General features: G+C 29.7%; 1 protein-coding gene across 1 annotated transcript in view; it reads left to right on the forward strand.

The window, feature by feature from the left end:
• Positions 1-7894, forward strand: part of LOC119688742 (UPF0598 protein CG30010-like) — an 18651-nt gene that overhangs the window by 575 nt on the left and 10182 nt on the right. The window lies entirely within an intron of this gene.

The following is a 7894-nucleotide window of genomic DNA, read 5'->3' on the forward strand; positions in this document are numbered from 1 at the left end:
TATATACGTTGGGACAGCGCACTGTCCAACAAGTGGCCCCACTGAAGTGAAGGATTAGTCGAAGTAGACCACGAAACGACTTGGGTCCTTTTTCGTCCTTCGATTCTCGGATGTTGTTATTGAGTTAAAGCTAGAGTGGCTTCCGTTCGCATAACTACATCTTTTGTTAATGCAAGCATCTCATTTAGCTTGAGGTTTCCTGCCAAGTCGTCACCAACCCAATGCTGTCCCAAGACAGTCTTCCTCCTACTTGCCAGTGCTGGACATTGGCACAATATATGCACCGCTGTCTCCTTTTCTTCTAGACATAGTCTGCAAGTGTGTTCCTCAGCAAGAGTTATCTTTTTGAGGTGATACTTGAAGTTGCCATGTCCAGTAATTAGTGAGGTCAGCCAGCTTAGAGTGCTCCGCGAATAGCTAAACACTTTTATCGCTTCCCTGGACCACGGTTCAGGCAACATGAGTTTCAACATAGAGTGAGATTATCCACTTATAGAAATAGGCTGCCGTCATGCTGTACGCCAATGGTATTCTGGGCTCCGGGCCACATACTGGGCTCCGACTACATACTAAACAGTCTACATCCCTGAAGTGGATCATTTAACTTTTAAGTTATCTTAGTTTTTGTATCATCTGAACTTAAGTATATTCTGTCGATTTCAAGTATATTCTAGATTTGCAGGTTGAATATATTTAAATCTGATAGGAGTATTAAATCGTTTCCTATATATAAATCAATGTTTTATAAAGCGGTTTCTTTAAAATTTTATTAGTAACGTCATTATTGCCTAGACTTTTCCTATTATTATGTTATAGCCTTTAATTTTCTTTACATATATTTATATTAATCATAATGAAGATTAGTCTAATTCATGTTTTAAATATAGTATATAATAATATACCTATAATAAATTACTTATTAATCTTAAATTAATTTTTGTATAATTGTAATATAATTCTAATTTGTAAATGTATAATTGTTCTGATCTTTCCAATGTGGCTTTGATAAATATCAAATTATATCTGCATTTTTTTTTTTGCATATTTACCATCAATCCATATTAATGTATCTATTTAGTAAATCTTTGTATATACTAAATAGAATGCATTTAGAAACACAAATATGCTTATTTTAGTTTAAAAGTGTTTACTATTTACATCAATATATACTGAATGGCTATTATATTGGATTATTTTGATATTGAATAAAATACACTACACATATATGAGACTAAATATATAATAGCTAAATTTTTAAAAGCATTTTAGAACTAATAAAAATTAGTTTTTAACAAAAAATTCAATAATACTAACAAAGTTTAAAATAATAATATAATTATTTTCATGTACAATATTTTTTCAACATTTTCACAAAATTGCATTTAGTATTTAATTAAAATGAATTTGTCAGTACACATAAAATGGCTGTTAAATATTTTTTATTTGGATTTTCTAGATATATTTATAATTTTCACTATGTCACCATTTTATTTTGAGTTTAAATAAAAAATTCAGATTTTTTATTTTGTAAATCTGCAACTGCAACTGCAACGAAGGGGTGATGTTAGTCATTAGAATATTTAAATATATCTGCTAGATAAATTTGTAAGCACTAACAGAAATAATTTTGTTATATTTTTTCCTATGTGCATTTTTAAAATTAAATTTGATTTAAGTAAAAATAATCAAAATGCAAGTGCAAATCAAAAAAATCCTTGAAACAATTTGTGCAACATTTGCAAACAGCATTGCGAAGTGCAGTCCTTTTCGTTTCAATTATTAGTGAAAATAGAATAAATTCACAAAAAAAAAAGAAAAGTAATGAAAAGAAATTTTCACAAATTTTTATCAACCGCATTTGGTGTGCTTTTTTAAGTTAAAAAACAAACAATAATAACCGAAATTGGCACTTAAACGAGGTAACGCCGCGTACCTTAAAATTGGGGGGAAAAAGTCACTGAATGGAATGAAACTGTGAGAAAATAATGGAAATTTAGTGTTTTCCTATTTTTTGGAAAATAAAACAATTGAACTTTGTGAACTTCACGACTGAACCGGTGGAATCACTTAAAATTTTTGCAGTTGTTAAAAATCGTCTAACATTTAAGAGACTTTCATTGTTTGAAGCGAGAATTTCTTAAAAGCTATTGTACTTAAGTATTTACTTATTTAATGGAAAATGCAAATACAATCAATTCAAAGAAAATTTTTTTACATTGCTTACTTTCTGAGTACGAATATAACAGTAATGTGTTATAGGGGAAAAATATATATATAATACTATGGGCTCAATAGACGAGTGGAATGCAAAGCAATATCCCTAGCAACAAATCTTAATTGGTCATTTGTCCTACCTGTGCATAAATTACCATCGTCAATGGGTAACACTGTGGGGTTAGGAAGCAATTGGACTGTGAACCGACAAAATTTACACTTTATTTATCGCAAATGCTACCTATGCTTTTATATAGAGCACAAACATGGATGCTATAATAGAATGATTAAGTAGTACTAGAAGTTTTCGACAGAACTGTTTCTCTTGAAATCTTTTGTGCTGTATAAGTTGGTGATGACTACAGAATCATAGTAAACAAACACAAGCAGTTCAAGCTCCATCACGACAATAAAATCTAGTGACTTTATTGTCATGATCAAAACGTAAGGATAGATGCTAAAAAATATCTAAACTGTGTATGAGGGGAAAACTGTATCAAATGGTGTAATCAAAGTTGAGGGAGCACTAACTGAGCTTAATGTTCAACACTGGAGTAACGTAATTTTTGTAAAACTTTATTAATTTTATTATTTTTTTATAATCATTTTCTATTTGAAATATAATAAGTAATTTTCTTGGCCATGTTCTGTCTTAAAATTAACTAAATGTATTTAATAATGAATCTACTCAAGCTTTAACTTGCTCTGTGGTGATAAATTTAAATGTAAATTCTTATATATTATAAACTTAATGCATAAGTAGCTACACGGAACATTCTGTTTTTTAATTTTCTCATATAAAATTTACAGATAAATCGCACGTAACAAAGGCACCTGAAGAGGTAGAGAGGGAATAACTGATTGTTACAGCTTAATGAGTAAGAAATGTGTTAAAGCTTAATTGAAGGTATAGAATATACTATACAATAAGAATATATATATTCTCACTTTATTCTTAACCAACCCAAATGCGGACTTTTACTTTGCTTAATGAAGACCAAAATCTTTTTCGTCGATTAATTCCTGATACTTTGACGATATTAACATCTCTTACTTACTTATTTTGGCCATAATAACCCGTTACCGAGTTTCGAGCTGACGCAGCATGTCTCCCCAGGTGCCTCTGCTGCGTGCGCGCCTTCTCCAATCTCGTACATCAATTTCAGCTAGTGCTCCCTCAACTTGATCACTCCACCGGAGAAACGGTCTACCTCTACGTCTTCTTCCGCCAAATACTGCTTCAAACACCTTTTTCGTTGGAGCGTCTTCATCCATTCTCATGACATGATCAAGCCAGTATCAATATCTCACAGATACTTAATAACAATGTGACTGTGAATTTTTGTTAAAAATGTGCTCTTATTAGTCCATATTTGATTCTGCACTAAATACGTCATATATTAAAATAAATGTTATGATTTTTTTTTGTTCCAAGTTAAAAAGTTTTCCACTTAAAGTGTTAACACATTGTGCTCTTTTCAATTATTTTGGATGCCGTAATGCGGGTACACAATGCGTATTTTTATTATATTTTGCAGCTCACATTGCAGTGAGGCTGTAGAATTGCTGGATTGTTTCATTGTTAGTAAACACAGGCTTTGTCTTTGCAAGGTCAACTTAAATTAAATTCAAATTATTTTAAATAATGTCATTATATATAAAAAACGTCCTTATTTTCTTAAAGCTTAACCAAGTTCCGTAAAATGTGGTGGCATTTGTGACATAGACTAGGCAATAAATTATATTTAAACCAAATAGTTATTTAGAAAACATGTGATAAATTTTAATTCACTTAAAACTAATATTAAATTTTGAAATAATAAAAAAATTAATATTTTTTCTATATTTTCTATATATAACTTTTTAAATTTCATTTAAATATGGGTTATTTCATTGTCTACTCAAATAACTTGAAGTTCTACTTTATTCAGTACAAATTCTTCTAACATTTTCCTTCAATAAAAAGTCTTGTATCTACCATTATTGAATGCTACAAATCTAATGTTGCAATAAATTCAATTTGAATCCTGCTACTGCAAAGGAGACGTTGTCATGTTACTTTTCAACGCAAAATAGAAATATTTCTTAAGCATTTTCTTCTTCCTGAACAGCTTCACATTTGTAGATAATTTGGCATAAAAATGTCAGTTTCAAGTTTTCAGTTTATTTGCCCATTCGATCGTATAATGCATTTGCTTATTTGCTTTTTGAGTATTCCTTTTCCCAGTCTCGTCATGGTTGCATTGGTTTTTGAATAATTCCACAGCATCGCCAAGAGCACAGAAACCATCATCATCTCGGGTTGCTTAAGCTTTGTTAATATTTAAACCACTAAACTTACGAGTTGGCAGTATAAAGTATACCAGATTGTGTCGAGATCTCAAACGAAACATGGATAGATGTTTTGTGGGTTCAAGTTTGATTTTTAATAGTTAAATTGGGGGAGAGCAATAATAAACAAGATGAAACCAATAAATCATTATTAAATCTGAAAAAGGAGTTAGTTTCTTTGTGTATTTGTGAAATTAAATTATTATTTATTTTCTTTTCCATATGTAGTAAATACATGAGTTATCTTCTTGAAGAAAAATTATAGAAAAATAAAACATGAATTATATCATGGCTTTATATAATCCTATTTTGGATATGCTCTCATAGACAGGCTTGAAGTCTCTAAGGTCCATAAAATACTAAACACTTTTCTGTACACATGTGAATATGTGATAAATTGATGACAAATATGTGACAAATTGTTGTATTTGTAAGAAATACTTTTCCAATGGACTTGCATAATTTTGCCCTGACAATGTAAGGTTTTATGGGAAGCCTTGAAATGCATAAAGTCATTAAAATTTTGCCTACATATGAAAACCTGATAAAAATCTAATTTTGTGTTGGCCAAAAATATATCTTCAGTGGCTTTGTATTGTTTAATTCCGGCTATGCTGTCTAAGGCAGCCTTAAGGTCTATTAAGTTCATAAATTTTCGGATATACACCTGTCTATATACAAAGATATGATAAATTGTTGATTTTCTTATAGTAAGTCCACAGCATTATATGCTAAAAATGTTTTCTCATAGACTTGTATTATTTAAGTCTGGCTAAGCTGTTATAGGTGGTCTTAAAGTTTATAAAGTCTGCAAAATTTCATATCTTTGCCAGCCATTATGTGAAGATCTAAAAAATGATCAATTTGCCAAAATTAAGTCCACTCTGATATTACCCAATGATGTTTCTTATATATGTTTGCACTATTCTGCTTAGGTGGTCTTAAAGTTCACCTAAAAATTAATTAAGTTTCAGATAGAGTCTTGCCTGCATATAAAAGTTAGATAGATTTGCTGGTATAAATCAACATAGATATTGACGAATTTAATTTTTTTCATGTAAAAGTATGCACAGTAGCAAGACAAAGTAGTGTATTTTAAAGAAGGTATTCACGAGTATAATATCCTTAAATTTGCTAGTCACTTTCGACATCTGTTCCGTATGTGACTATTTCATATATTTGTGGTCATTTTAAATCAAGAAGTCTGTTATACCTTCAGCTCTGGAGCATTGTTTGATTTATATTGGCCGTTGACTCTCTGTGTTTCTTCTGTGACTTTTGGCAGTAACACTAATTTGGTGTCCTAATCTTTGTCTAAGGTTAAATTGTGTGCTTTAATATAGTATTTACATCAATATTTGATAGCTTTTAGACTATTAGTTGAGCAGCTGCAGCTATATTTATAAACAAACTTGCTATAATACATTGGTGATCTGATATTAAGACGATATTGACAATACTCTTGATATCATATTTAATGCAGATCAAAATGTGATGACATTCAAAATATTTGCTAACTAGTTGCAGTAATTTTACCTTTTAATTAATTAATTAATTAAATTAATTATTAATTAATTGCCATTTATACTTGAAATATCTATTAAAAACTAGTAATGTAAATTGATTTCATGTTATTACCGAAGATTGGTTAAATTTTTTTAAAAGGGAGAATGAATCGAGAATATTGTTTGTCATATAAAACATTGGTTTCGAGAAATTAAAGAAGGACGTCTTTGGCCAAGACCATATTTGACCAAGATCACAATGTAAACAAATTGGCACTACAGAGCGATAGAAACGACAACAGTGGGACGACCAAATGGTTATTGAGTATTTTGAGTATTTTGAGACATGTTTAGTAAAACGATCATTAATTATCTTGGAAAGCGAGATTAATTAAAAAAACTAAGAGTGAATTGCATGTAAGATTATCGTTGTATTAAAAGGACGGTATGGAGAAAAGTTTCCTAGAAGCCATTTTTTCCAACTATGTAATACATTCCATTAGTTTTGATTGATTCATTCAAAATGCAATGCAATTATCAGGAAAAGACGCACCAAATTTTTTTCTCTTTTCAAATTGAAACTTTTGGTACTAAATCTATGATTTTAAACCAAAAAAATGTATATGGTTTGAGTAATACAGAGAATTTTTTTAACAATGTGAGATGACTCATACAATTACCTTTAAGGAAAAAAGCATTCCGTTTTTAAGTCATATGGTGCCTATCAAATTCCCTGAAATGTAAATTTTAAGTTGAATACTTTTGAGATAACATGAATTTGCCTTTTGGCAATTTCGTAGAATTTCAAGCAACTTCTACAGAAAAATAAATTTCAGAAAAATTGAATAGAGATTGTAGTTACTAGTACAACCTAAGTATAAACTCATAGTTACATTTTAATGAACTAAACTTCGAAGAACTAAGTAGCAGGTAGAATTCGAAGAACTCACTATGTTGCTATTGTTGAAAATTGTTGAAAAAAGAAAATTTTTTTATACTTAGAGAATTAAAATAAAATAATTTTTAAAAGTAAAAAGTTAAAGAAATTATCTATAAAAATAGGTTTTTGTTTTTTAATATTGACCTTTGCTTATTTCTATTTTTGCTACGTCTTGATTGACGTACGTCTAATACCAAAATGATTGCTAAACACAATGTGACCTACACCTTGCAGTACCTAATTTTTGATAAAAATTTATTTTTTCAATCTTGAGATTGAAATAATTTCCAATGTGTATATTTTTGCTCCTTCTTTTGTTGAAAATCTTACAGGGTAGGAGGAAAAATCCAAAAGCTTGTTGAAAAAAATTCATTTGTGTTTTATGCAAATTCAGGAAGATGATAGCTTAACAGACTATTCAGCTTAAAAGCAAGTTGTGCTTCAATCTAAAAACGTTATGCTCCTTAGTTCTTCAATTATTTGGTTATATCATTTTTTCCATTCAACTACGTTTCTCCCCTTTATTGCCTTTTTTTCTCCGCTCTTGTCGAAATGGGCTACAAACGCTTATTTCACTTATTATTATCTCTTTTATTCTTTTACTAAAAGTGTGATTTGAATAAATTATACAAGTTTTCGCTTGTGTTAACCTACTTTGCTTACCTTTCCTTAAACCCATTAAAAAAAAAATATTAAATTAAAGCAATTTTTTTTCGAGGCAGCCATTTATGACCTTTGCAATCAAAGGCGTTCTTAATCATGGAGTCCTTTTTCATTTAGTTGCTCTCGAATTACACACTTTTTTTTCCTAATTAATTTTATTTTTGTATCTGTTTATTTTTTTATTTTTTTTTTTTGGTTTTTTAATTACCAGTGTTGCATTTGGAGAAGTCTGAGAATTGCC

This window comes from Teleopsis dalmanni, chromosome X, assembly GCF_002237135.1.
Source record: "Teleopsis dalmanni isolate 2A chromosome X, ASM223713v2, whole genome shotgun sequence".
In the NCBI taxonomy this organism is placed as follows: domain Eukaryota; kingdom Metazoa; phylum Arthropoda; class Insecta; order Diptera; family Diopsidae; genus Teleopsis; species Teleopsis dalmanni.